The sequence below is a fragment of the Dioscorea cayenensis genome, chromosome 14 (genome assembly GCF_009730915.1).
Source record: "Dioscorea cayenensis subsp. rotundata cultivar TDr96_F1 chromosome 14, TDr96_F1_v2_PseudoChromosome.rev07_lg8_w22 25.fasta, whole genome shotgun sequence".
Classification (NCBI taxonomy): domain Eukaryota; kingdom Viridiplantae; phylum Streptophyta; class Magnoliopsida; order Dioscoreales; family Dioscoreaceae; genus Dioscorea; species Dioscorea cayenensis.
This window is the reverse complement of record NC_052484.1, coordinates 15,999,023-16,020,794: the sequence shown is the minus strand read 5'-3', so window position 1 is coordinate 16,020,794 and position 21,772 is coordinate 15,999,023. Positions and strand designations below refer to the sequence as shown.

Below are 21,772 nucleotides of genomic sequence, written 5' to 3'. Positions count from 1 at the left end.
TTGCTAATGTGACAAAAGCCCTAGCTATCATATTTGGTATTATTACTTGACAAGAAAAAATTCCCATCTAGCATAAAGTTAACACAATTCGAGAGGATAGTGGGTGCACCTCTAGTTAGGGTATCTAGGAGATTTTGTCTTCCATCATCCTTATGAGTGGATTAGTGATAATTTCTGAGCTCTTTGGATTCATGTGGGGCGGTTTTAGGAGAAATGGCATTTTTGCTCTATAATTGGATTAGGGATAATCTCTCTTTTTGGGCAGAGAGTATCTGATAAATGCTTGAGTAGACATATTTTTCTATATGTTTTACATGGGTTGGGCATCATTTTTACCATGGTTTATGTCTCATATTGTATATTTGGTGTTCTTTTGTGCAATTAGGGTGTGAATGCCTTGAAGAGTCAAAAGGAAGCAAAGATAGGCTATAAAGACACAATGTTGAGAGTTCTTGTTCAGTTCAAAGACCAATACACTAGAGGAGTTCATGAATGTGGAGATGTGTGGCAACTTCCAAGGAGATTCAAATCAATTTACTTGTTGAAAGTGTACAAAAATAGTCACATCTTCATGTTCCTTCTCTTTGTGAAGATTGCAAGACCTTTCAAGGATGTGTCGATGAAGAAAAGTCTTATAACCTACTACATGGATGTGTGCCTAGCCATGTGGCATCAAGAGAAGAGTGTTTGGACTGTGTTTGCGAAGAATACTGTAGCTAAGTATTGTAGCAAAACATTGCAGCATTTTACTATAGTAGTATTGTAGCAAAATTACTGTTCATGTGCTCTGTGTAGAAATTCCATGTGACCACATGGAAATTCCTGCAGCCCACATGGGCACGTGAAAAATCCAAATGGGCATGTGGGGCACGTGACAGATGTGGTTTAGACTTATAAATAGCCATTTTGCCCTATTCTTTGATATCTTTTGTGAGACTCTTGAGGGGTGAGACGGCTAGGGTTTGGAGAGGAGGTTTTTCCGAGTTTGGAGGGTGTCCTTTACCAACTTTGATAGTTTCCTTCACCGTCATAGCACTTGGGAAGCCACCGGTGACCTAGCTTCAAAGAGGAATCCTTCAAGACGTTGAACTACCCATCAAGGCCAATCATCACGAATTCAAGGGGGTTTTCTCTATGGTTTACATTGCTATTCATTGTATTTATCTTTGTTTTATGACTTGCTCCATGGAGGGCTAAACCCTAGTAGGTATTTGGGCATGTAAACCCTAGGATCTTGTCTTTTGTATTGATTTGCTTTATGCTTCTAATTAATCCGAGTTTATTTGAGTTTTAATCTTGTGTTCCCATTGCTTGCATGTTTTATTGATCCTTGTGGTTGATTCTCTATGCATGATTTGTTACTTTGACAAGAGAGGTCTCCATTAGAGTTAGAACTCCAAGGTTAAAGAGGGTTGAGAGGATGAGTCATGAGATAGTGGAGCTTCCCCTTTTTCCTCCGATGAGTGATTCCTATCTCCGTATTCCCTAAACTCTATGCAACCATATTTGGTGTGAGGTGTGAAATTGAGAGATTTCTCTGCCGGAACCTTGTAGGGGGTTAGGGATCCTTCGCTGGGAAATAGGGTTGGATCTATCTTTAGGAATCAGTTTCACTCTTAGAATCCCTAGAGCTTATTGCGGTCATATGGGGTATGAGGTGTTGAGATTGAGTGATTTTTCCACTGGGACCTTGTAGGGGACTAGTGCCGGTTAATTGGAGACAAGGTCCGGTTGTTCTTGGATTACCTCGACTCATTAGACGGTTTAGAAGCATTTAGCAAGTCTTGAACTTCATGTTAGATCCTAGGGGGAGCATTGCCCGGGTACCTCATCTTTATTGATTGAAATCTCCCTCCATTTTACCCTTACATATTCATCTCTGGTATTCATTTCTTCGCACATTAGATCACCACACTGTCCCATTTATCATTAGGCTAGATAGTAGAGAAGCAGTTAGTACTATTAACCATGTTCCCTGTGGATTCGACTACCCAACTCACCGGGTATTTTATTACTTCGACACCCGTGCACTTGCGGTACACACATGCAATTCGGGTGCGTGTTAGTATCTACTTAAGAGATTTTCATTAGTATACAATAATATTTTATAGAGTGTTAATGCAATTATGTGGATAACTATATCAGCTCTACACCTATTCGGTTACACTTCCCCTGAGAAATCAAGGTTTTGTGTAATTCTAGAAACTTTTTGGTTCAAATAGGATTGCATGTTTAGACAACCATTGTCCTATACCTCATAACCTTAGAAGGATGCTATACCTAGATATCGCATTCTTACTTGACTTCTCACCTATTATTTCCCGTAATTTCTTGTTTTTATTTGCTTTTATTCACACACACACTACTCGATCTTTCAGGCTATTATTCGGGTTTAGAGTAATTACTAGTATTCACTTTCTTCCTTGTGGACTGACACTTTATACTTAAACACACTTTATTACGCGATCGGCATGTACACTTGTGCCCCCATATATAAAGGTTTTGGCACCATTGCTGGACAAGTTTAGTGACATTAGGAACACTTGAATATATGTCACTTTAGCCGTTTTTTTTCTTTATTCTTTGTTTTTATTTTCTTTTTCTTTATTGTTTTTTTATTACCCTTCTCTTTTGTTTGATTTTAGTGTATATATGCCACAAAAGGGAAAATTAACAAGACTAGCAGAAGGTGAGAGCAATGTAGAAAGAGTGATTGGAACCAAATTGAGAGCAACTCTACTGAATAAAACATGATCTTTGACAGTGAGTGTTGAGGGAGAGCAGTTGGACACCATGGTAGATCAAGGGAATTGGCATAGGACCCTTTTAGATTATGCTAGTACCACTCTTGATGGTTCTCAGTTAAGTATAGTGAGCCCACTAGTGCACCCACCAGTTACGGCAAACAACTTTGAGCTTAAGCCTGCGTTTATATAGATGATTTAGAATTCAGTACAGTTCCATAGATTACCAGATGAGGATCCTCATAGTCATATTAAGGGATTCCTCGAAGTATGTGACATGCTTAAGATTGATAATGTTTCTGACAATGCATCAAACTCCGCTTATTCCCATTCTCACTAAAAGAAAGAGCTAAATATTGGCTTCAGGCTTTTCATAGAGCATCTATCATGACTTGAGAACAGCTTGTCTAAGCGTTCTTGCCCCGTTATTTCCCTCCAAGAAGAACGACCAAGCTGTGCCAGGAGATTACAGTATTTGTACAATTGGACACTAAGTCATTGTTCGAGGTATGGGAGCAATTCAAAGACTTGCCAAAGAAATGCCCGCATCATAACCTCCCTGAATGGATGGAAATCCAGATTTTCCATCAAGGCCTTAATCAAAGTACCCAACAACTTATTGATTCGATAGTGGGATGATGGTTTGGTAGTAAAAACTGAGAGGTAGCCAAGCAGTTGATTGAAGAAATAGCCATAAACAATTATCAATGGAAATTGAGAGGTAAATCAGTAGTGAAGCCAACCAAGATGATTGAAGTTAGTGAAGTCATAGCACTTGCAGCCCAGGTGGAAGCTTTGAACCGAAAGATTAATAATTTGTCTACTCAGAAGTTAGCTAAAGTCATGCCATGTCAAACATGTGGGGGAGGACATGGCACGATAGATTATTCGATTGTTGGAGTGGTGCACGGACCCACCGAACAAGTAGATTTCATTGGTAGTGCCTTCTGACAACAAGGGAACCCCTACAGTAGCACTTATAACCCCTACTAGGATTCCCTCCTCACCAATAGAATAACAAGAGCCCAACATTGGAGGAAGTGCTCACTTAGTTTATTTAGAGTACAGATTTTAAGTTTCAACAGTAAGACAACCGGTTCCAAACCATAGAAGCATTGATGAGAAACCAACAAGCTTCTCTTCAGAATTTGTAGAACCAGGTGGAGCAAATTGCCAAATTATTGTCTGAACAATCTAAACGAAGTTTACTGAGTAACATTGAAGCCAATCCCCATGAGCAACTCAAGGAAATTACTCTTTAGAGTGGTAAAGAGGTAGGGATTTGTAGTGAAAAAGTGATGGAGAAGAAAAAGAGGCCAGAAATTGAAGTTGTTCAAAGTCCAGTATGGGAAGAATAGCTACTCAAATGTTGAGAAAAGAACACCACCACTTGTGAAGGAGTATGTTCTCCACCTCCCTTATTTATCAAGGTTGAAGAATGATCGTACGGATGAACAATTCAAGAGATTTCTGGATTTGTTGAAGTAATCGCACATGAATGCACCGTTTGTTGAAGCCTTGCATTAAATGCCAAAGTATGCAAATTTTCTCAAGCACTTACTAAAAAAACAAGAGAAAATTTGAAGAGGTGTCCACAGTCACATTGAACGAAGGAAGCTTAGCATTGCTTCATAATCGACTACTTAGGTAGAAAAACGATCCAAGGAGTTTTACTATTGCTTGTAACATTAGTGAGTTGTTAATGAAAAGCCCTCACGAATCTAGGTGCTAGTATTAATGTGATGCCTTACACCATGTTTAAGAGACTTGGACTTAGTAACCTTAAACCAACTAGGATGGTATTGCAACTAGCTGACCACTATATTAGGCATCCTAAGGGAATCGAAGAAGATGTATTGGTTAAGATTGGTAAATTCATTTTCCTTGGTAGACTTTGTAATTCTAGATGTAGATCAGGATGTTGAGGAGCTCTCATTTTGGGCAGGCCATTCCTAGCCACCTCCCATGCCCTCATTGATGTTAGCAATGGTAGAATGACATTTAGGGTTGGGGATAAGGAAGTCATGTTTGCTTTATACAATGCGATGAAGCATCTTTCTACTTTTGATGATATGTATTATTTTCTTGATAAAACTGACTCACTTGTCAATGAATGTGCGCAGAAAACTTTGCACCAAAAGCCTTTTGAGTAGCCATTAGATGACCCTCACATTGAAGAGACTACCTTTTTGCTTGCAAAAATGTCGATCGAGGATAGCTGACACGTTCGTATATGCGTGTAAACAACAAGTAATAATCTCAGATGAGTAGGTATTGTATCCACAGAGAGTAGGGAATAGAGACACTTAAGTTTTTTCTTAACTAATGTGAATGATGAATAGTGATAAGTGTGACAAAATATGAAATAACGGAAATAAAAGCAACAAGATAGAGAGCACAAGTAAAGGAGAAGGTAAGCCAATCGATAAGGATGGGGTACCCGGATATTGATCCGCCTAGGACAATCGTTTCAAGTGTAAGAACCCTCCATTATATTTCCTAATTGATGCAACAATGAGTCATGGAAATCCTTAATTACATGATCCCAAATCTAACGTCAACCATGCCTAACTCTATACATGTCCCGGAGGAGATATTAAATAACCTCTCAACCTCGCACTCGCATAGAATTGCAATAAACTCTAGGGATTCCAAGTGATAAACCCTATTCCTATGTATAGACCTAACCCTTTGATCCAGGTGGAATATCCCTAGCCACAATTAAGCCCTAGGTGCTAAAATCACTTCAGCGCTTCACTCCGTTTCACTCGTAACTAAGCCCCAGCGGAAGGTCATCCCTTAGCCCATTCACTCTACTATGGCCGCAAAGAACTCTTGGAATGTGGAGGTAGGATAGATCACACCGGAAGGGAAAGGGGATGCTCCGCTATCTCTCGACTCACCCTCTCAACCCTCTCCAATCTAGCTTTGTCTAACTCTCATGGTGTGTCACTCACTCACAAGAGTTACTAACAAGAACTCTCAACCCTAGTGTCACTCTAGGGGAGTATTCAAACAATCAAGTCTCCAAGATTGGAACTCTCAATAAACATCAATTAATTGAAAGCATAATAAAGAGATTCAATGAAACGAATACATCCTAGGGTTCACAAATACCCAAGTACCTGCTAGGGGTTTAGCTTTCCATGGAGCTAGATATAATTAATGAAATCGAATGTAAAAACAAAGAATCCATAGAAAATCCCCTCTTTAGTAGTGGTGATGGTCTTGTACGGAGTCCTCTACTCGTTGCAAGGGTCCCTTTGTCCGGCCAAGGATACACCTCAACGGATCGGTGCCGACGAAAGCTCTCCCACTAACCTTCTTCCAAACGGCGCGCGATATCGGAGCTGTAGAACCTCTCCAAAGCTCTAGCCAATACCTCTGAAACCCCTAGCCGCCGCATTCTCTCAATTTGGGGAAAAGATGTAGAAAAGAATGCTGAAATCGGGGCTAAAATCAGCTTTTAAAGGGCTGGAATCGGGAATCCACACGCCCATGTGGGCGCCCCTGTAGATTTTTCACACGGGCGGTGCATTCTCTATTTTACTGTTTTCTCGGCCGGCTGTAAACAGTACTATTGCAGTATTTTTGATACAGTGTTTTCTATAATACCCTTCTACAGTACCGGCCTGAAATACTCCCGAATCCATATTTTCATCGAGGTAATGCAAACGGGCACACATTTACGTCGTGGACCGCCTTTCTTCTTTAATAACGGACATGTTGGTGGAGATCTTGTTCTATATGCACAAGTCGGAATGCTTGAATGTGACTGCCCTTGTGCCCCTCCAAATAGTTGTGCTAATTTGAGTATGAGGAGGTTGGCACACATTCTCGCATTTGGAACCCGACCTATGTCTTCACGTTTGAACCTTAGCAAGATTTCCTCCAAATTAGTGCATTACGACCCACATTGGCTTCTTTCTCTCATAATCGGCCTCACAACCCTATCTGCATGAAAGTAACATAAATACACCCATATTAGCGTTAAAACCAGAGAAAAGTAATGCTCAACACAAGGAAAGAACACTTCGTATTCTTATCGCACAAGCATTTATCAAACGTCCCCCACACTTAAGCTTTTGCTAGTCCTCAAGCAAAGATTAAAACATTATATGCATAGATGAAGGAAACATTGGAAGTGCTTGGCCTTAGGTTCACCAAAGCATACAAAGAGAACATTCTACAAGTAAGGAAAATTTCAACACTAAATACGAAAATCAATGCTCTAGTTAAAAACTTGAATAAAAAAGGACAAAAAACCCGAAATCGTTTAAGTGCGTGAGCTCACTCAAAACAACCCACATTATACTTCTCAAAGTTCTAAGCACAAGGGACTTATTGATCTACACAAAGTAACAAAAACATTTCAAAGGTGGTAGTAGCTTCACACATCCTCTAAGGTAGCCCTTTCCAAAGCGGCCGCTAAGGTGGCTTTCACACTTTTGAGGTGGTAGCTCTTTCTACCGGAGTGGTAGCTTTCACCATCCTATGAGATAGCTCTTTCTCTCATTAGGGCATAACTAGTATCCGACTTATGAGAGTAGCTTCATACTTTATAGGTGGTAGCTCTTTCCACCCAAGAAGCACAAATAAGAAATAAAACTATTTTTATTCTTTTTTTTTTAACAAAAAAAAACACCTATACTTAGTCCATTTAACATCAAACTTGAGTTTCCAAAAGGGTTTCAAGAGTGAGAAGTACAACAAGTGTTAAAACGGGCAAAAATTCCTAGAAATTCAAGCAAAAACTAGAGCATGAGGATATTCAATGTTAAAAATTTTCCTAACTTATGAATACAATCATTGCAACTAAGGTGAACCACCATTGCTATGTGAGCATGTATATCAATCAAAACTAATATAAAAGATGTGTGCACTATGAAACTCCCCCCCATACTTAAGTTGTACATTGTCCCCAATGTACTCATGTAAGCTCACTCATAATGTATATCAATTAAATTCAAATGTGGGATAAGCAATCAAAACAATACTCCCATGACTCCTAGTGTTGCATTTGATGGAGCTAAGTCCTTGGGAGTGTTGTTCCAACGGGTTGTGAAGCTCACACGGCCAAGTGCCAAAACACCTTGGCCGTGCCCATGACAAAGTTCTCAATTTCCATGATGACAAGACCATCTGCACGCACACACGTGGGGGGTTCAGTGAAGCTCAATAAAAATAAAACAACTCGAGTATATAAAAGATGAAGCAATGAATACAACTCGAGACAAAAAAATAAAAGATAAACTCAGAAGGGCAGTCTTTTCTGAGAATACAAGTCAAAACTATAAGTGCAAAAGTAGAAGAAATGAAAAAAAACAAATCAAGTGTCGGTGTCATGCTCTGGTTCCTCTATTGCTGCTGATGCTAGTGATGAAGTACATGGTGGGTCAACCGGTGCTGGAATAAGGGATGGAGGTGCTGGACATGCCAGGGGAGTTCTCGGCCGCAAGAAAAATGACGAGGCGATGTCTCGCTCTAAAATCCGCTGTAACATGTCGAAACGTGCCATGAACTCTGTATGCTGTGTGGCCTCCGTAGCCCGAATCTTAGCAATCTCTGCTCGGGCCTCAGCGACCTCTGTCTGTATTACCCCCACAGCACTCTCGAGCTTCTCAAAGCGATCATGGGCTCGAGATGGAGAAAACATGTGTACTGGGGGTGGATCCTCTACCATTGGAGATGCCTCGGTCTCCATCGGTGCTAGCTGAGGCTCGGGGGTAGGCTCAGAAGCCTCGGCATCATCACCCTCCTCCTCGGCTTTCTCCGGAACTGGTAGCACCAGAGCATAAACCCCATCCGAACCCTGCAAACCATGCCCATCAATCTCATCGTCTCCAGGATTAGGGGTGCAGGTATAGTCATCTTCTCGGCCCCGCGAATCACGCCCAAGAGACCCATACCCAGAGACAAACTCGTATTGTATGGACCCGAGAAGATGCTCCCAATCTGGCATACTGGCCCTGATGTCGAATGTACTCAGCGACGATGTGCCCTAGATGGATCGGTATGCGCTGCATCGTCGAATACAAGTACAGAAGCTCTTGCTGGCTCAGAACGCTAGTGCTATCACAACGGCCATTCACAGACCTATATTATGATGGCATGTAGATATCGATACGCAGGTCGGGAAAGACATGTGGCCTTAGACACCCTCGGTTCATACTGGCCCTGACCACATAATGCTTTATAAGCTCTCGCTCCAAGATAATCTGTCGGTAACTGAGAATACTCCTCAGTGTTTGTAAATGCCTCCTCGTACAAGCTGAGTCGAACTGAGAACTGAGTGATACTCAGACTATAGTGATGTCCAAGTGCTCTGAACTGAACGACGTCGAGGCTGTTGAATCTCGAATAGGATCTGTCAAACTCGAATGACGACAAGACCTCCAATAGAAGCTCACGGATGGCTGGCTCTCTAATCGACAACAACTGCCTCCAACAACCCACAGACACGAGATCCTCGAGCTCATCAGCAAACTCGTCTCCCTGGTATAAATCTTTCAGTATGCTCGTGTCTAAGAATCGAGTCCGTCTGAACCGAAGTCTCGACAAACTCTCGAAACGGGCCTGATGCTCGGGTATAGTGAATCTTATACCCTCAGACTCAGTAGATGACTCACGCGGCGCTTATCAACTTGCTTCTTTGACCTGGGTGCCATAATCTGCAAAATTTGAAAGAAAACCGATCAAACAAGTCGATTAAGCAATGCTGCAGAAATCCACATGGTCGTGTGGAATTTCCGCACTCCCGTGTGGATCCAGAGGGCGTGAAAAAGGCACGGTCATGCCTCAAAAATAAAAAAAATACACCATTAAATCACTTTTAACTTCATTCTAAACATGCATACTCATTCTAATTATAGAAACGAAGCATTATGCACCAGTTTCATCGATTAAAATCAAGAATTTGCGAAGAGAACAAAAAGGGCCTACCGACGAGTTCAAGTGGAAAACCTTGAAGCGGCCGGTAAACCACGCAAAAATCCCTCCAAATACGGCAGTGCCAAGTCGGGAAATTGTGTGAGGGTACTCTTAGGCGAAGAGTTAGTGTAGGAATGAGAAGAAACGATGATCCTTTAAAAAGGACTGTCGCCTCTTCGCGTTTTGTACAACTGCACGGGCGTGTGAAAATTACCAACCCCTGTGCGCCTCCACAGGAAAGCTTCACAAGGGCAGGTGCACGCCCCTGTGTACTCTCAGGAAAACACTCACTGCCTCTGAACACAAATACACGGGCGTGTGGGAAATATTGATGCCCGTGTGCCCGACCCACAGGGGCTGCCGCACGCCCCTGTGGCTTCTCTATCCACCCGAGAAGAATCGCTAAGTGTTTCACAAGCCCGTGTGAAAATTCTGCACGGGAGTGGGCATTCACAAGCCCAACTCACAGGGGCAGCCGCACGCCCCTGTGTCTTCTTAGGATGGAAAGAACACGTCTGCAGGGATCCGCACGGACGTGTGGAAATTACCCACGCCCGTGCGTATTTCAAAAGTTCGGCCACACAGACGTGCGGAAATTACCCACGGGCGTGTGAGAATCACATGATCATTCACAAGGGTGAGTCCACGCCCCTGTGCCTTCTCTGGTTGAGCTTGCAATACAAAACCACGGGCGTGTGTTAATTTCACACACCCGTGTGTTTTCTCTGGATGCCATAGAAAACTCTGCAGGCTCTGCAAAAAATTTCTGAACATGTTTACACACTCAGAGCCTGCCCTAATATGCAAACTATACCAGTGAGAAATATGATAGATAGCTCAAACGACCAAAACTTCATCAAATTCACATGAAAACACATGGTGAAATTACAAGTCCACAAGAAAATCATAGCAAAAGCATCCATAAATCAAGACACCAACACTCAACTATTTATTCAAGCAAACACTAAATTACCAAATTAAGAAAATAGTAAACACTTGGGTTGCCTCCCAAGAAGCGCTTGCTTAACGTCACTTAGTTTGACGTACCTTGTCTTACCTCACAGGGGCTCATAGATGAAGGTTGCTTATTACCCATGACTTGGAAACATGATGAGCAAAGTCTCTTGAAGATAGAGGGGGAATTATCAGGCTTGGGACCACCTAGAAATGATTCATCCAATTTGTTCGGTTCGCGCATGTGTCCAACAGCCTTGGAGCGTTTCCGGTGGCGTCCCCTAGCCCTCTTCATCTTCCAGAGCACCTTCTTCAGGATCCCCGAGGTAGATGGTACTTCTTCCGTCGAACCAAGAATTATGATTCCTTCATTGTCCACCTCTTGGTCAAACAAACCCTCGTACGGGTCCGGATTGAATATTTCCTGCATATATTCATCAACAATCTCATCAGTAGTATCTAGAAAATACAAAGTATCATCGAAATCAAGAGAATGCCGCATGGCTTCAGCAAGGCGGTATGTGAGCTTGTCATCTCCAACTCTCAATGTTAACTCTCCGACGTCCATGTCAATCAATGCTTTGGAAGTCCACAAGAACGGCCTCCCAAGTATCAAGGGTACATCCGCATCTTCATCGACATCTAGGACCATAAAGTCTACAGGAAATATGTAATTGTCCACCTTGACAAGCACGTCTTCAATGATATCCCTCGGATGTCTCACTGTTCGATCCGCTAATTGCAAAGTCATCCAAGTGGGCCTAGGCTCTCCCAAGTCTAGCTTCTGAAAGAAGGTGTATGGCATGACGTTAACAATGGTCCCTGAGTCCGCCAATGCCATTTCTTCACCCAAATTGCTAATGTTGCACGGAATGATGAAACTTCCCGGGTCTTTCTTCTTGTTCGGCATATTCTTTTGCAACACCATCGAGCAAGAAGCATCTAAGATTACTGAAGCTCTATCCTCTAAATTCCTCTTATTGGTTAACAAATCTTTCATGAATTTTGCATACATAGGCATTTGAGCCAATGCCTCAACAAAAGGAATATTGATGTGGAGTTGTTTGAACAAACTTAGGAACTTCTTGTACTGTTCATCCCCTTGGTCATTCTTCAATCTAGAAGGATAAGGGATTCTTGGCTTGAAAGGTGGGGGTGCCACCTCCTTCTCTTTGCTTGCTCCCTTCTCAACCTCTATAACCTTGGGTGCGTGTTCATTGGGCTTCTTACTCAGAAGCTTACCCTCAACCTCACGACCACTTCTCAAAGTGATCTCCTTCATATGCTCTCTAGGGTTGGTCTTGGTGTTACTCGGTAAGCTTCCTTGTGGCCTTTCCGATAAGGACTTCGCAATCTGCCCTACTTGATTTTCAAGATTATGCAAAGAGGCAGTGTGGTTGCGAAGTGTAGCTTCAACTGATTAGAACCTTGTATCATATGATTGCATAAACCTAGTTAAGGCCTTCTCCAAATCGTTCATCCGAGTCTCCAAACCTAAAATTGTGTTTTCCATGTTTGGGGCTTGCTGTTGTTGTTAGAAGCCCAATGGCCCCATAACCTTTTGTGGACCTTGGTTGCTCCACGAGAAATTGGGATGACTCTTCCAACCAAAATTGTAGGTGTTGTTGTATGGGTTTCCTTGATTCCTCATAGCATTACCTACAAAATCGACATTCTCAACCGAAGATACATCACCAATAGAGATCGGGAAATCAGACGGAGTATGTCCTCCACCACACCCGATGCAAGTAGTCATGGCTGCTACTCTATTTGAAGTTAGGAGATCTAACTTCTTAATCAATGATTCCACTTGAGCCGCCAATGAGGTTACTGCATCTATCTCATTGAGACCGGCCATCTTTTTCTTTTCCCTAGCATTCCATTGGTAGTTGTTTAACCCCATTTCTTCAACTAGTTGACGGGCCTCACCGGGGGTCTTGCTACCTAAGGTACCTCCTGCTGCCGCATCCAAGAGTTGACTTGTACTCGGATTTAAACCGTTGTAAAAGGTCTGAATAATCATCCACTCCAGGAATCCATGTTGCGGGCAGTTTCTCATGAGTTCCTTGAACCTTTCCCACATCTCAAATAGAGACTCCAATTCTAATTGTATAAAGGATGAGATCTCATTCCTAAACTTTGTAGATTTTCCAGGAGGGAAATAATGGGAAAGAAAAGCTTCTACCATCTCCTCCCATGTGGTAATTGATGCTCTAGATAATGAGTGTAGCCACTGCTTCGCTCTCCCTTTCAAGAAAAATGGGAAGGCTCTCAACTTGATGGCATCATCCGTTACGCCGTTTATCTTAAGGATGTCGCACACCTCGAGAAAGTTCTCTATATGATTGTTCGGATCCTCATCGGCCAAACCATTAAATTGTGCGGATTGGTGCAACATGTGGATGAATGCCGGCTTCAGCTCGTAGTTCTGAGCTGACACACAATGCTCGATTGTGTCCTCAATACTGAAGGTCTGGCATAATTGGATAATGTCCGCTACTGCTCATTCTGTTCTACCATGTTTTCAGATTCTTCTACTTCCAATTCAGCTAGATTAGATTGTTCTTACACAGGTTTTTCCTTTTTCTTCTAAGTGTATGTTCGAGCTCCGGATCTCCTTCAATAAATACCGAAGGGTTCCCTCGGGTCATAACCTGGAGCTGCACCAAAAGAAAGAAAACAAAATTAGAATAATTATAGAAAAGAAGACATGAAATAAAATGAATGAATAGCAAAGAAAACAAAGTGCAAAGTATCTCTAAACGGCTACTCCCCGGCAAAGGCGCCAAAAACTTGACACGTCTGTATATGCGTGTAAACCGCAAGTGCACGAGTGTCGAAGTAATAATCCCAGATGAGTGGGTATCGTATCCACATAGAGTAGGGAATAAAGACACTTAAGTTGTTTCTTAACTAATGTGGAATATGAATAGTGATAAGTGTGATAAAATATGAAATAACGGAAATAAAAGCAACAAGATAGAGAGCACAAGTAAAGGAAAGGGTAAGGCAATCGATAAAGATGGGGTACCCGGATATTGATCCGCCTAGGAAAATCATTTCAAGTGCAAGAACCCTCCATTATACTTACTAATTGATGGAACAATGAGTTGTGGAAATCCTTAATTACATGATCCAAAATCTAAGGTCAACCATGCCTAACTCTATACATGTCCCGGAGGAGAGATTGAATAACCTCTCAACCTCGCACTTGCATAGAATTGCAATGAACTCTAGGGATTCCAAGTGATAAACCCTATTCCTATGTATAGACCTAACCCTTTGGTCCAGGTGGAAGATCCCTAGCCACAATTAAGCCCTAGGTGCTAACATCAATTCAGCACTTCACTCCGTTTCACTCGCAACTAAGCCCCAGCAGAAGTCATCCCTTAGCCCATTCACTCTACTATGGCCGTAAAGAACTCTTGTAACGTGGAGGTAGGATAGATCACACCGGAGGAGAAAGGGAACGCTCCGCTACCTCTCGACTCACCCTCTTTACCCTCTCCAATCTAGCTTTGTCTAACTCTCATGGTATGTCACTCACTCACAAGAGTTACCAACAAGAACTCTCAACCCTAGTGTCACTCTAGGGGAGTATTCATACAATCAAGTCTCAAAGATTAGAACTCACAATAAACATCAATTAATTGAAAGCGTAATAAAAAGATTCAATGAAACGAATACATCCAAGGGTTCACAATTACCCAAGTACCCACTAGGGGTTTAGCTCTACATGGAGCTCGATACAATCAATGAAATCGAATGTAAAAAAAAAGCATCCATAGAAAACCCCCTCGTTAGTCGTGGCGATGGTCTTATGGAGAGTCATCTATTCGTTGCAAGGGTCCCTTTGTCAGTCCTAGGATACACCTCGCTAGATCGGTGCTGACGAAAGCTCTCCCACTAACCTTCTTCCAAAGCACGCGTGATGTCGGAGCCGTAGAACCTCTCCAAAGCCCTAGCCAACACCTCTCAAAACCATAGCCGTCGCCCTCTCTCAAGTTCAGGAAAAGATGGAGAAAAGAATGCTGAAATTGGCTTTTAAAGGGCTGGAATCGGGAATCTACACGCCCAATTGGGCGCCCTTGTGGATTTTTCACACGGGCGTGTGGAAATTCCACACGCCCGTGTGGATTCTATGTTTTCCTGTTTTCTCGGCCAGCTATAAATAGTACTGCTGCAGTATTTTTACTACTGTGTTTTCTACAATATCATGCTACAATACCTGCTTGAAATACTCCCGAAACCATACTTTTATCGAGGTAACGCAAACGGGCACACATTTACGCCGTGGATCGCCTTCCTTCTTTAATAGTGGACATGTTTGTAGAGATCTTGCTATATATGCACAAGTCAGAATGCTTGAATATGACTACCCTTGTGCCCCTCCAAATAGTTGTGCTAACTCGAGTACGAGGAGGTTGGCACACATTCCTGCATCTGGAACCCGACCTATGTCTTCGCGTTTGAACCTTAGCAAGATTTCCTCCAAATTAGTGCATTACAACCCACATTGGCTTCTTTATCTCATAATCGGCTTCACAACCCTACTTACATAAAAGTAACATAAATACACCCATATTAGCGTTAAAACCCAAGAAAAGTAATGCTCAACACAAGGAAAAAACACTTCGTATTCTTATCGCACAAGCACTTATTAATAGCACGATAAAGAAGCATTGGTAAGTTCCTTATTTTCTCCGACTTCGTACTTGGGCATTATTTTAGAGACATAGATTTCGGTAATAAGGAGTGTTTTTACATTGAGCCTGCACGACATGCGCATTTCAAGTACGTCAAACTCGTTATGTTAAACAAGTATTTTTTTTGGAGGTAACCCAAGCAAGGATTTTTTGTATTTTATTGAGTTTAACTCTTTAGTTGTAGTTTCATAGTTTTGTTTGAGTTTGCAATAAATTACTTAGTTTGTCATAAATTTTCATGTGTTAGTTGGATGTTTGTTCTCTTTGACACTCGTTTTGTGCTTCCCAGGTCATATTTGTATTTGAGCTTAACTGCAGAAAACATGAAAAACTTTGCTTAATTTTGTAGGACTCTTACGGGCTACTTACACTAGTAATTAGAGCTGTAAGCCTCAACATAGAGTTTTATGGGCAAATTACACCCAAAAGCCACCCCGTAAGGGGAGTCTAGAGTCTTACGTGTGAACTTACGAACCGTAAGTCCTGGTGAGCACAGTTTAGAGGTCCTTAAGGGTTTCTTACGGCCATAAGTGAGACTGCGATAAATGTTTGTGTATTAGTAATATGAAATATTTTTTTTTTTACATTAAGCATTAGTTTTCTCAGATTTTATCACTTATGCATGTGTATCTATGTTCTTTTGTGCATTTAGAGTTGTGGAGACAAGTGTGGAAGAAAAAAACCAAAAGTAGATCGTGGATGCAAATTTTTGTTGAAGTCTTAGATTGAACAAACGTGAAGACCAAGTTTTGCTTAAAGACATGTGAGTGTGTGCCAACCTCCATTGTGCTCGAGCTCACATACAAATTGGAGGGGCACAAAGGCAGTTACACTCATGTGTTCCGACTTGTACAATACTAACATGATCTTCATCAATGTGGCTTTTATTGAAGACACAACACGATCTACCACATGGATGTGTGCCCAATCATGTGGCCTCAATGATAAGAGTGGATTCATGAGCATTTTGGCTAAGTATTACAGAAGTTTGCTGTAGCACATCACTGTAGGAAAATCACTGTAGCAGTTACTGTTTACAGCTCATAGAAAATCAACTTCTGGAAATCCACACTGTTGTGTGGAAATTCCACACACCCTTGTGGATGCCCGATTCTAGCCCCTATAAAAGCCGCGATTTCAAAAGTTTTAGTGGATTCTTTTCTAATATTTTTCCCAATTTTTCCCATCTTTGGAGGCGCTTGTGGCTAGGGTTCGGAGAGGCTTTGGCTAGTTCTTTGGAGTGGTTCTATGGTCTTCGACACGGCGTTCCTTCGGAAGATAGTTATTAGGGAAGCTTTCGTCAGCATCGATTCGGTTAGGTGTACCCTAGGCTTGACGAGGGAACCCTTGGAGAAGACAAGATAACTCCACAAGACCATCGATACAGATTACGAGGGGGTTTTTCTTATGAATTGCATGCTCCAACATTCGATTTCATTGTTGATTGTATCTTGCTCCATACAGAGCTAAACCCCTAGTGGATGTGTGGACTCGTAAACCCTAGGATGATTTTGTTTTTTTGACCTTTATTATGCTTCTTTAATTGATGTTTTAATTGAGTTTCATCCTTGATTGTTTATTGCATTGATTTTCTCTTAGAGTGACACTAGGATTAAGAATCTATCTTGGTAGTCCTTGGGGATGAGTGACACACCATGAGGGTTAGACAAAACAAGGTTGAAAGGGGTCGAGTGGATGAGTCGAGAGGTAGTGAAACGCCCCCTTCCTTTTCTGATGTGATTTATCCTACCACCACATTCCAAGAGTTCTTTGCAGTTATGATAGAGTGAAGTGCTAAGAGACGAACTCCACTGGGCTTAGTTGCGCGAACAACAAAGTGAAGTGTTGAAGTAATCCTTAGTATTGGGGCTTAATTGTGATTAGGGATCTTTCGCCTGGACCAAGGGGTTAGATCTATATTAGGGAATAAGGTTTATCCCTTGGAGTCCTTAGAGTTTTAAGCAACCTTGCACAGTGTGAGGCGTTGAGAGTGTTTTTTTCCACCGTGCATAGTGTATGGTTAGTCACGGTTGACCTTAGGTTTGGGACGGTGTGTTTTAGGATTTCCACAACTTATTAAACATCAGTTAGGAGACATAATGATTAGTCTTGCACTTAAAACAATAGTCCTAGGGTGAGCAATGTCAAGATGCCCCATCTTCTATCGATTGTGATAAGTGTTGTGTACTAAGAATACGAAGTATTATTTTCTTATAATAAGCATTACTTTTATCATATTTTATCACAAATACTTGTGTTTTTGTGTTCTTTCGCGCATATAGGATTATGGAGCTAAATAAAGAAGAAAGGAGCCAAAGTAGATTGCCAATGCATTATGTTGATGGAATCTTGAAGTGGACACACGAGAAGACACAAGTTATACTCGAAGACATATGAGTGGTGCCAACCTTCATTATGCTTGATGGAATATGTAAATTGGAGGGGCACAAAGGCAGTCACATTTATGTCTTTCGACTTGTGCAATGATAGCAAGATCTTCATCAATGTTATCCTTTATTGAAGAAGCAACGCGATCTACGGCATAGATGTGTGCCCGTTTATGTTGCCTCGATGAAAAGTGTAGATTCGGGAGTGTTTTGGGAGAGTACTGCAGCAAATCACTGTAGCAATTTACTATAGCAGTTATTGTTCACAGGCCACAGAAAATCCGGTTCTTGCAGATTCATACGGGTGTGTGGAAATTCCACACACCCATGTGGACTCCCAACTCCAGTCCTCTATAAAGCCGCGACTTGTACCGATTTGGGAATCCTCTTTTCCATCTTTTCTCCATCTTTTCCCCAACTTTTGAGAGCCTACGGCTAAGGTTTAGAGAGGCTTTGGTAAGGTTTTGGAGTGGTTCTATGGCCTTCGACACCGTGTTCTGTCAGTAGATAGTTATTAGGGAAGCTATCATCAGCATCGATTCGGTGAGGTATGTCCTTGGCTTGATGAGGAAATCTTTGAAGAGGCTGAGGCTACTCCACAAGACCATCGACACGATTACAAAGGGAGTTTTATTCTTGGATTGCATCTCTTTACTTTTGACGTCATTGTTGGTTGTATTTTGCTCCATGGAGAGCTAAACCCTTAGTGGGTGCTTGGACTTGTAAACCCTAGGATGATATTGTTTTTTTGACCTTTTATTATGCTTTCCTTAATTGATGCTTTTAATTGAGTTCCAATCTTGAATGCTTGTTGTGTTGATTCTCCCTTAGAATGACACTAGGGTTGAGAATCCATCTTTGGCAATCCTCGTGGATGAGTGATAGACCATGAGGGTTAGACAATACTAGATTGGAGAGGATTGAGAGGGTGAGTCGAGAGGTAGCGGAGCATCCCCTTTCCCTTCCGGTGTGATTTACCCTACCTTCACATTTCAAGAGTTCTTCGTGGTTATAAGAGAGTGAAGTGCTAAGAGACGAACTCCGTTGGGCCTTAGTTGCATGAGCAACAGAGTGAAGCGTTGAAGTAATTGTCAATATCTGGAGCTTAATTGTGATTAGGGATCTTCTGCCTGGACCAAACGGTTAGATCTATATAAGGGAATAGAGTTAATCACTTGGAATCCCTAGACCCTAAAGAAACTTAACAAAGTGTGAGGTGTCGAGACTGAGAGATTTCTCCACCGGGGCATAGTGTAGAGTTAGGCACGGTTGACCTTAAGTTTTGGGACCGTGTGTTTAAGGATCTCCATGACTAATTAGACATCAGTTAGGAGGTATAATGATTGGTATTGCACTTGGAACAATAGTCCTAGGGGAGCAATGTCCGAGTGCCCCACTTTCTATCGATTACCTTTCCTCTCATTTTATTGCATCTCTCTTTCTTATTTTCTTTAATTCTTTTCATATTGATTTTGTTCACACCACTATTGATTCATCTTCACATTAGTTAAATAGCAATATTTGTGTTTCTGATCACTATTCCCGGTGGATTCGACAACCCACTCACCGGGGTATTATTACTTCGACAAACCCGTGCACTTGCGGGTCACACACAAGGGGTGTGTTAGAATGCCTCTCTTATTATTCTCTTGCGTCTCTTTCTTATTTTCTTCTTCATTTCTACTTGCATTGATATTGTTCACACCACTCTTGAATCATTTTCACCATATTTAAATAGGAATTCTTGTGTTTCTGAGCACTATTCCCTATGGATACGATTACCCACTCACCAAGGTACTTTATTACTTCGACAACCAGTACACTTGCGGTATGCATACAAAAGGGCGTGTCAAACTGTAAGGGTTATCCAGAGCACATTAAGGGTATACCTTAAAACCTTACGGCATGTAACCTCCATGGGGAAGAACCTAGGTCCCTTATGGTAGTTTTATGCCCGTAAGATGGATCGTAAGAGTGAAACAGAGAACTTTATGGACTACAGTATTAAGCCTTTTACGGTCGTAACCTAGTTTGTAAAAGTAGATGTACCCTTATGAAACAAGCCTTACAGCCATAAGAACCCTGTAATTGTTCATTTAGAGAGACTTATGGTTGAGGCTTACACCCGTAAGCCGGCCGTAAGTACCTAGGGTGTTAGGTCGGTCGTTGACCTTTAGTCTTTATTTTAATTTGTTTTTTACCAGATTAAGGTCACCAGTGCTCCCTTCTCCTCCCATTCGTTTTCTCTCATCTTCCTCTTTGGTTTTTGAGTGTTTTTTACTGGGTTTAGGCCACTTTGAAAGCTCTTTACTGGCCGTTTTTTTCATTTTTCCTCTTTGTCAAAATGGCAACTGTGGGAGTTTGACTTTTCTTTACTTTGCTTATGTTTTGTCTCTTGAGTTTAACTTGTTGTTTAAGTATTTTGAGTGTTCTTTTATGTTAGGACCTTAGTTATGGTTTTTGGGAGGTTTTTAAAGTGGGAGAGAGTCATTTTGGAGGTTAACCTGAAAGCCTCACGGTTTCCATGCGGGCGCATGGAAGCCCGTGAGGGTTTCTGGTAAAAATTCGATTTTGTTGGGCTGAAATGGACCAACCTGAAAGCCTCACGGCCTCCATGCGGGCGCATGGAGCCCGTGAAGATTTCAGAAGTGGCCTCAAAGTTGTCTCACGAGCCTTGGCACATATATTGGCCTTCTTGGACCTTCTAGGACATTCCTAGCTTCTTTTTCTCTCCTTCTTCTTTCTCCTCTGATTTTCTTCATTTTTCTCTCTTCAAACCTCTCATCTTTGATCCCCAAACAAAAGAAGAAGTGGAAATCTCATCTCCTTACAAGAAGAAGAGTTCGATTAAGGCATAGAGAAGATTATCGGTGAGTTAGGCTACATCAACTTCCTCCTTTTCACTCCTCTCATCCTTGTTGTGATTCTTTGAAATTTTTTTGTGAGAAATCTTAGTTATTGAAGTGATTTAAAGATTAGAATCATTTTTAAGGTTGTAAAAACCATGATTTGGTGAGGAAATGAGAGACATCTTGCACCTCAAGGGTTCAGGGTTACTGTAGCACCGACCCAAGTTGAATTCCTTTTTGTTCTTTTTTTGCTGATTTTTGAGGATTTTAAAAGGTTTCATTCTTGTTATATCTTCTTATTAGAGTGCTTAGAAAACTCTAGAAACAATTTACTCCTATTTTTAAGCACATTTTCCTTCTTTTTTTAATTGGTTGTAGTATTGTTGTTGAATCTTGCTTTTTGTTGGTTGTTTAACGGCTTCTAGGAGGAGAAGCGTCAAGCAAAGGAAAAAGAGATTATAGACAAGTAACTTTGGAGGGTGTTAGCTCGCCAAGTTTGTGAGTGGGATTTACTAAATTATGGACTATAAATCATGCATGCTTATAATACTAAGTTTGCTTATTTATGAAGGATAAACTCCTTGTTGCCAATAAAACTCTTGAAATATTTTCAGTGTGATTTTAGAAATCATGATGAACTATAATTTGGCTTTTTCCATGATTATTGGAAAGATTCAATATATTATTTGTGATCTATAAAACCCTATATTTTATAATATATGATTTCAAGTTTTGTGTTTTCACGGGACTTGATGTTCTTGTTGGGATGTTCATAAAAGCTTATGCAAACCAAAATGATTTCATTGTGATGATGATACATTTGAACTATATTTTCAAAGAAGGTTTTTGTATGATATTCTTGATGAAATTGGTTTCATTGGAATTATTTTGAGCAAGTCATTCACTCTTGGGATGAGACTATTATTTGTGAATATTTGTGATCTCATGGTTAGACTTTTGCTTTCCTTTTGGTATGTATATTAAGCCTAAGGGCCAGAATGATATTTATCCGTATTAATGACTCTTGTTCATGAATTGTAAATATAGTCCTGAATAAGGACACTTTTTATGTTGTTATAAATCTTGGGATTTTGCTATGCAAACACCCGTGGGGTCTTGAACATATCCATGGAAATGGTGGGCTACGGCCTTCATGTTCTTGACGGGGTGGTTTTGATGGTGATAGGGGGAAACCCCAATAC

At 41.3% G+C, this 21,772-nt stretch overlaps 1 non-coding gene across 1 annotated transcript; it reads left to right on the top strand.

Moving 5' to 3' along the window:
* The first annotated feature begins 12,661 nt into the window (after positions 1-12,661).
* Positions 12,662-12,768, top strand: LOC120276618. Its single transcript, XR_005541330.1, has one exon. It is a non-coding gene; the product is annotated as a small nucleolar RNA R71 (small nucleolar RNA).
* The last annotated feature ends 9,004 nt before the right edge of the window (positions 12,769-21,772 follow it).